Raw genomic sequence first — 7576 nt, 5'->3', positions numbered from 1 at the left:
CACATTATGCATCCAATTCTTAGGCCATTGCAATTTGCTGCATTACATGACATGATGTCGTATTTCCTGATTAGAGATGGTGGCTGGAATGCTGAAAACAATGGACAATCCCTTGGAAGATGATTCTCCAGAATCTGATTTAACTACAGGGCAAGCACCTAAACTAGTCCTGTGTGCTCAACAAGATGGATGAATTAAGCCAGTAAATTCTGAAACTGTAATTCCCTATTTGTCTTTGGATTCTGAAAACCTTACATTTGAAGCCTTTTGAATGCTACTGCATTGCACAGCATGAGTAATTATCCTTGGAAAATACTGCTGATGGGATACTTCTGTCCTTCATTTGGTGTGGGCTCATCTCCAAGTCATGGACTACGTAACCATCTTTCGGATCCAGTGTTTCTGTGCCATTCAAAATTTAGCAACTCTGGCAAAAGCCAAACAGAGGGCTGGGAACCAGTTTTCTCAAGGGAAAAAATGTCCTTTCATTGTTGGGCTTTCTCTGTGCCTGGGCATGTTAGATTTCACTATTAATCCTGACACAGACCTCATACTCAAAACATGTCTAAATAAAGCCCTCATAATAAATCAGGATTTATTATTCTAATCTCATTTAGGTCATACACTGGCATACAACACTACAAATGTAGGGCCTTAACCCATAATCCTTCAGGCAGCCAAAGCTTCCATTGCTTCAAATAAAGTAATGCCTATGCATCAAGGGCAGGAACTCGCCGCACAAACTAATCAGACTAATGCAAGTAGCTTTAAAGCAAGAAGACTGTGGTTTCATAATTTCAGCCAGTACTTGACGAGAAGAAAATTTTCTAGAAGAATTAAATATGCTGTCCAGTGAATAGATGGAAAGAGACAGATTCAGTGAAACAGAAGCATCAGAACAAATTCATTTTGGATTTTTGTTTCTATTAGGGTGGTTATACAAAGATTTCACGCTCTCCTGCAAACTTCTCCATTGCAAAACATGCAATAGAAGCAGACTCAAGCTCAGAGATACAGTCTGCAGTCTAGACTGGTAAGAAAGCCTTGAACACCATGAAATTTCTGTCCATGCTGCACGTTCCTTGGGGTATAAAACAAGACTGAGCCATCTTTAGAGCTAAGATTAAAAAGCACTGAAAAGGATTTGTTGCTTTTCACTGTTTAAGTTCTTTGTGGCCTTCAGTTTCCCAGATGCCTCCATAACCAAGAAACATCCTTAAATCCATGTTAGCCCAAGTAGAACATGTTATCTCCTTTGGTAGCCTTCTCTGCTTTGTTTGACTTACGGTTTACCCTGTTCTTTTCACTCCTTTCCCCCCCCCCCGGGAAAAAAAAACATAAAAGCGGAAGTAAAGCAGTTAGGTATTTCCCTTCAGTGGGGATTCCCTTAGATATATCAGTCAGCTGGGTATGAGCTGACTGGAAAAGGGAGGTGGATTAGATGTGGGAGGTGGATTAGACAACAGAGGGACGTGGATTTGAGTGCTAAAGATTGCTCGGTCCAATGTCTGGGGTTTCATGTTATCTATAGCACATCCTGGCAGGGAACAACCTTGACAAGTAAAGAATAAAAGTCCATTTAAATAGGGATGATTTTAGCCACATCCAGCAAAGGTAGTTAAGTAATTTTCTTCCCTTGGCTTCTGATACTCAAACAATATGAAGCACTGGGCTCACAGCTAATAAAGCCCCACATGTAAGAAATCACCTGCTTCAGCCCTGATTATCTGCTTGTTCAAGCAGCTAAGAATTCAGCTGTGGAAGCAAAAAGCCATGAATCTTGCTGCATCCTTCTCAAGAGCCATGTCTGGAGAGGCTTTTTGACTCCAATATCCTAAATCTACTGCAGTTGGTACTAACACCCATACTAGCTCAGAGGACTGTGTGATGGTAGGAAGTGGGCTCACAGATGGCCTGAGCAGCTTGATGTTTCCTCACTTTCCAAAACTTCATTTGGCAAGGCTGCCCTCTGAGTGGTTGCTGTAGAAACCTGCCAGCTGCAGGGCTATATTTGGAGTAGTGATTAAGACATTTTTGTTGGTGAGGGACTCCAAGCTGGCCTTTCTTGGACATAAAAACAGGGTGGAAAGTGGTAGCCACTGTGGCTGGAAGAAAAGGATCATGTCTGGGTCTGCAAGGTGATGTAGCTGTGCAGAGGAACAAAGAATTCCTGATCTACGTGCCAATCTACAGGTGAGGGATGAATTCCTACAGATGAGGTTTCTTTGATCGTTAATGAATCTGTACATAAGACCTCTGCAAAGACCCAAGAGACAAATGTAACTCCTGGGCTAAAAAACAAATTGCAAACAAACCTTCACAGCAAATTTGTGTGCAAAATTTAACACACAGTATTCAGCCAACAGCACCCTTCCTTGACCCATACATGTGTATCTCTTGTATGTTGTACACTATATTCATACATGTGCATTTGCACTGCTGCTTCCCTGCTGCTGTATGATTTGTACAAGCCATTAGCCTACACCTGAGGGCAAAAGACTCTGGGAGGTCCTCCAGGTTCAATCAGAAGAATGGAGACAGCTGGCACCTTACCTGACAGGCAGAAGATGGTAACTACAGCTGCCTGGACTGAGCTGTGTCCTCTCCCCTTCCGAGGTACCCCTCCGTCAGCAAAAAGGAGATGACGGCAGTCTGGGATCCCTCACTTCCAAGGCACCAGCTCACCTCTGCCAACAGCAAGGGGTAGAGAAGGCACGCTCACAGCCTCCCCCAGCTGCCTCGCTGTGGGAGTGGCCAAGGTCCTACACCTATCTCACCACGGGTAGGGAGTTAGAGGCTCGAAGGCAGCCGCGGGCCCCGAGAAAAACGGGAAGGGGTGCGAGGGGCCGGTGAGAGAGGCTCTTGACGGCCCTTCCGCTCGAATTACACTGGCAGAGGCTCGGCGCAGCTCCTCTCACGGAGGCCCGCCCGGCGTTGCCTCTCCAGCACCACCGCGCCCCCTAGTGGCTCAGCGCAGTGTCTGCAGCGCTGCCCGGAGCTGGCTGGAGCCGGCCGCAGGCGGCGCGGGACCCTTGGGGTTACCTCAGCGTGTGGGGCGGGTACTGCTCCTCCCACCCCGAAGGGTGCGAGGGGAGTAACCTGTGTGCTGTGGGTCATTTATTTTCTCATTTGTTAAGGCTGCCACGTACGGCGTTCAGAGTTACAGGAGTCAGGGGGCTAGGCAGGCGTTTGACCGACCTCGCTGATCTCCTGAGGAGGGCGCGTTTTCTGTTCTCTCCAGGACTGCCTGTCCTGGAGGCATCTGCTTTTGTGAAACGCCTGCCTGTAAAGAGGGGTGTTTTCTTCGTAAAACTCCCCTGGAAAAGAAACAGAAGTTGTTACATAGCTTCATGTCCTTCAGCCAGCTGCATTTAGTCAGGCGGTTGGTTTCCTGTCCCAAACAGCAGCTTTTCCAGATTTATTCCTGTTGCAAAGCAGCAACCAGGATTGTCCCACTCTTTCTTCTGCCTGCTTCTGCAGGGTTTTACGTGCTCATGAACTGTGGCTCAGTGGCAGAAATCAACTCAGCTTTATCTCCTCCTTAACATCATTAAAATCCCTTTAAGTGAAAATTTATAGTAGCTGGCTTAAAAAAACTGGGTTTACTGAGGGAAAAGTGCTGAGAATATACTGTATGTTTGTATATGGAAGTACTTTTGCTTCTAACACAGTAAAATGGAAGAGGATAATTTCATGAATTTAATATTGAAGGGAGCTATTTATGTTTTTTTTATACTGTGACAGAACATTAAGTGCATTAGGCTTCAACCGGCCCGGCTGGACAAATTCCCCCAGTGGTGGAGCAGAGAACTGTGAAAGTGTGAAAGCGTTTGAAGAAACAGAGCTGCAGATGTTACTGAAGGGGCTGCTCCAAAGAGAACCTCTGCCTGGAGAAAGTAAGCGCTATACGGATCTCTTAACCTGTGGGGAGTTTCGTTAGAGTCTCACAGCAAGTTGTTTGGCGTCATCATGTGATTAGCAACAACTTTGGCTTCCCCATTTCTTTTCATAAACCTGTGTCTGTAAGTTTATTATTTTAAATAACCATCTTAGCTGCGATTCTAATCCCTTAGTCATATTTAACAATACATTTGCAATACAATTACAGTTATAAAAAGAAATACATTCTGTAGCAATATTATTATATATTAATATAAATATGAATTATAACTAGACAATAAATTATGTAATTATTAAGCAATAAGATATTATTTAAAGATTAGGAAAATTATGAATTAAGGTTGCAAATGCACGTTTTGTTTTAAACCCTTTGCAAGTGCTTTTTGGTATTACCTTTAGTGACTGTATTTCCCCCAGGATCCTTGCTTCATTCAGAGGATAGAGTGGTAGTGCAGTAAGTGTTCTAAGAGGAATCAGAGTAGTTAGGAAGTGATATGGTTGGTCGTAGGGTGTAAAATATATGTCAATTGGGGTTTAGTAAACTAAGGGTTTGCATAAGGGTGTATGTCAGGGCTTTGTAATTACTCAGTGAGGAGATCTGAGGAGTTTTGCAGAGAGGAGAGGATAGAAGCTGTCCAGTGCTACATGCTGTGAAAGGAAAAGGAATATAATGACTTAACAGCTGGGATGGCAGGCAGGGGGGTACGTATTTATCCTGGACACACTTCTGTCACCTCCAGCTGTGCTGGCTGTAGTTTATTTGGGAGCAAAATCCAGTATGGTGCAATGGCAGATTTCCAATACTATGATAGAAAAGACAACATTACAGTACAATGACTTCAATCTTTTTTGCTATTAAAATGTCCTAAGATGTGTGTTCTTATGTGCAGCTGTATTTGCTTCATCTCAACCATGCCATTGCAGAGAATGTTTCATCAGAAACTGCTGTCTTTTGTTTTGTTTCCACATTTTGTTGCCCCTTTTTAAAAGAGTAATGAATATCTCAATCTCAGCTAGGCAAAGGGTACAACTGCTTGGTAAATTAAAAGAAAAAATATCCAGAATTTCAAACTACCCTAATGAAAGAAACAGCAGCTGAATTTGAGTTTGATTAATCAGTATGAAATGTTTTGAGATATGCATAACCTAATTTTTCAGTTTAAATGTGGGAGATGTACTAAAGAGACAGCAGTTGGTGGCATCAATGACAAAGCTAAAATCAAAAGTGATTTTAACTAATCGCCAATGCTTATTGGGATTGCCATATGTTGGGATATTATTTGCACAGTATATCCTCTTATAAAGGTCTTATATTGGTATATCAAAAGTGAATAATAGTGGTTTAAAAAGTGAATTTAAAGTTACAAAGAAATTAGGTGTATTTTTTTAAAAAAGAAGTCTTTCCTTTAAAAAATAAAGCAACTCCCTCTCCTTTGATGCTTTCTCTTGTAAACACTGACAGAGACCATGGCAAGTTCTCAGCCTTTTTAATTCACTGTAAAATCATAGAATAGAACCATAGAATAGTTAGGGTTGGAAAGCACCTTAAGATCATCTAGTTCCAACCCCCCTGCCATGGGCAGGGACACCTCACATTAAACCATCTCACCCAAGGCTTCGTCCAACCTGGTCTTGAACACTGCCAGGGATGGAGCATTCACAACCTCCCTGGGCAACCGATTTCAGTGCCTCACCACCTTAACAGGAAAGAATTTCCTCCTTATATCCAATCTAAACTTCCCCTGTTTAAGTTTTAACCTGTTACCCCTTGTCCTGTCACTACAGTCCCTCATGAAGAGTCCCTCCCCAGCATCCCTGTAGGCCCCCTAAAAAAAACAGAGGTTAATAAGGAAGAGGTACAAGTGGTACAGACTTAACACTCTGACTGTGCTAGCATTCATTATATATTTTTTTGCTTTTCATTAGCATCAACCACCTTTTTCACTATTTTTCACATTTAAGCAATTTTATGAGGAATTTTTTTGTTCATTTTGATAATGCAAAATAAAAGCATTTTTAAATTACATGAGAACCTACACACTGCCAGATTATTAGAAAAAAGCTTGAGCATCACTAGAATTGGAATGGGTAAATTTACTAATGGTGCCATCACTTGTGTTCTTGGGCAGAGAGACAGATAATGTCGGTTTTACTGCGCATCTCAGGGTTATATTTCTGTCTTGGAAATTATGATTTTTTTCCACTGTACGTATTGACTTCACTCAAGTTTGTGTAATATACTGGCTGAAGATCCAATCCAGTGTGAATTCTTACACTGGTGTGTCCAGGAATATGTGGTAAGAATTAATTTAGTCACTGCATATGTAGGCTGTGTCTATCCACTCACATGATCTTGGAGAGCATATTTCAAATGCAGTCTATCCATTTAAATTCTGCATAAATATTCAGATTACATGTAGTTACAGTGAGCAAATAGAATGTCTCTGAATGACCTTCCCCTGTTTCAGTCTACGTATTTTTGGTTTTATAATTGGTAAGAGTAATCAGAATCAAACATACACATCAGTTGGGCCTTGGAGTCATTGCTGTTCTGCAGGAGCAGCCACTAAAATAAGAATAAACTATTAACCTGCATGAATGCACATATTCTAAAAAGAAAGTAAATATTCCCGCAAAGAAATATGTTGTGAGGTCATGAAGTGGTTTAGGTAGATCATTATGTATGCACTTTTAGGGGTTTATTGTTGGATACCTTGATATGGCTAAAGAGATTCTGTACCTATACAAAGTAAAGATTTTTAGATCATTAGTATGCAAATGATCTTCAAAGGGGAAAAAAAAACCCAAAACAAAACAAGTTCAAATCTGCTAAATGTGTTTAATCACAGACAGTCTTTATTTACTTTTTTTTTTGATCAAATGAAAGACATTTCTGCCAGACTGTCATGCACACAGACACCCTGTCTTCATCATATGTAGTGGCTTTTCATTGCAAGCTCCCAGATGAGGTTGGTACTATAACTAAAGTGCTAATTAGGATCAATGTGCTTGGGAAATACATCTTTTTGTATATGGTAGCACAGGTTATGAATCTTGTTATTAAATGTTCTTTCTGTGCATAAGCTTTATAGTCTCTGCCTCTGCTTTTAAGTCATGCATGGTGTAGTGACTGGAGGCAGCTGGAGGCCACTACTAGAGAGCATGACCTATTAGTATGTTTAGTAAAAAGGTATGTTACCATAACAGATCTATCAGCGGCTCCTATCAGTCCCTTTACTGCAGGTGTGCTCATGTGGCCAGCGGAGGGTGCTGTTGTTACTGTTCTGTAGCAGAGCACGGCGGAAGCAAGCTGAGAGTAGCGCAGTGTGCCAGCTGTTTCCCTGCCAGCGTGAACTGTGCAAACTCCCACAGCCTCGAAAATCTACGCAGTGGTTGATAATGGTTGGGAGTGAGCACCATCTCGGTCTGAAACACAGGTTATGTTAACTACAGTGTGACCGGTAGAGGTGGGGGAGCAGGAAGGGAGCAGCTTCCCTTGTGAAGGAGTCTGCAGCAGAGTGCTGCAAAAAACTGTGTGGTTAGCGCCGGTTGTTTGTCTCACTTTCAATGTGTAAGACTTGACACCTTGGCAAGGCAAGAGGTTCTCATCAGTCACTGGACCCTGTCTGTCACGCTAGGTGTTTCAGCTCTGTTTCAAAGTATCTGTGGAGCTGTG

This window comes from Neopsephotus bourkii, unplaced genomic scaffold, assembly GCF_033783945.1.
Source record: "Neopsephotus bourkii isolate Nb327-2 ecotype Australia unplaced genomic scaffold, CSIRO-AGI_Nbou_v1 NB_1292, whole genome shotgun sequence".
Classification (NCBI taxonomy): domain Eukaryota; kingdom Metazoa; phylum Chordata; class Aves; order Psittaciformes; family Psittacidae; genus Neopsephotus; species Neopsephotus bourkii.
This window is presented reverse-complemented; position numbering follows the sequence as displayed.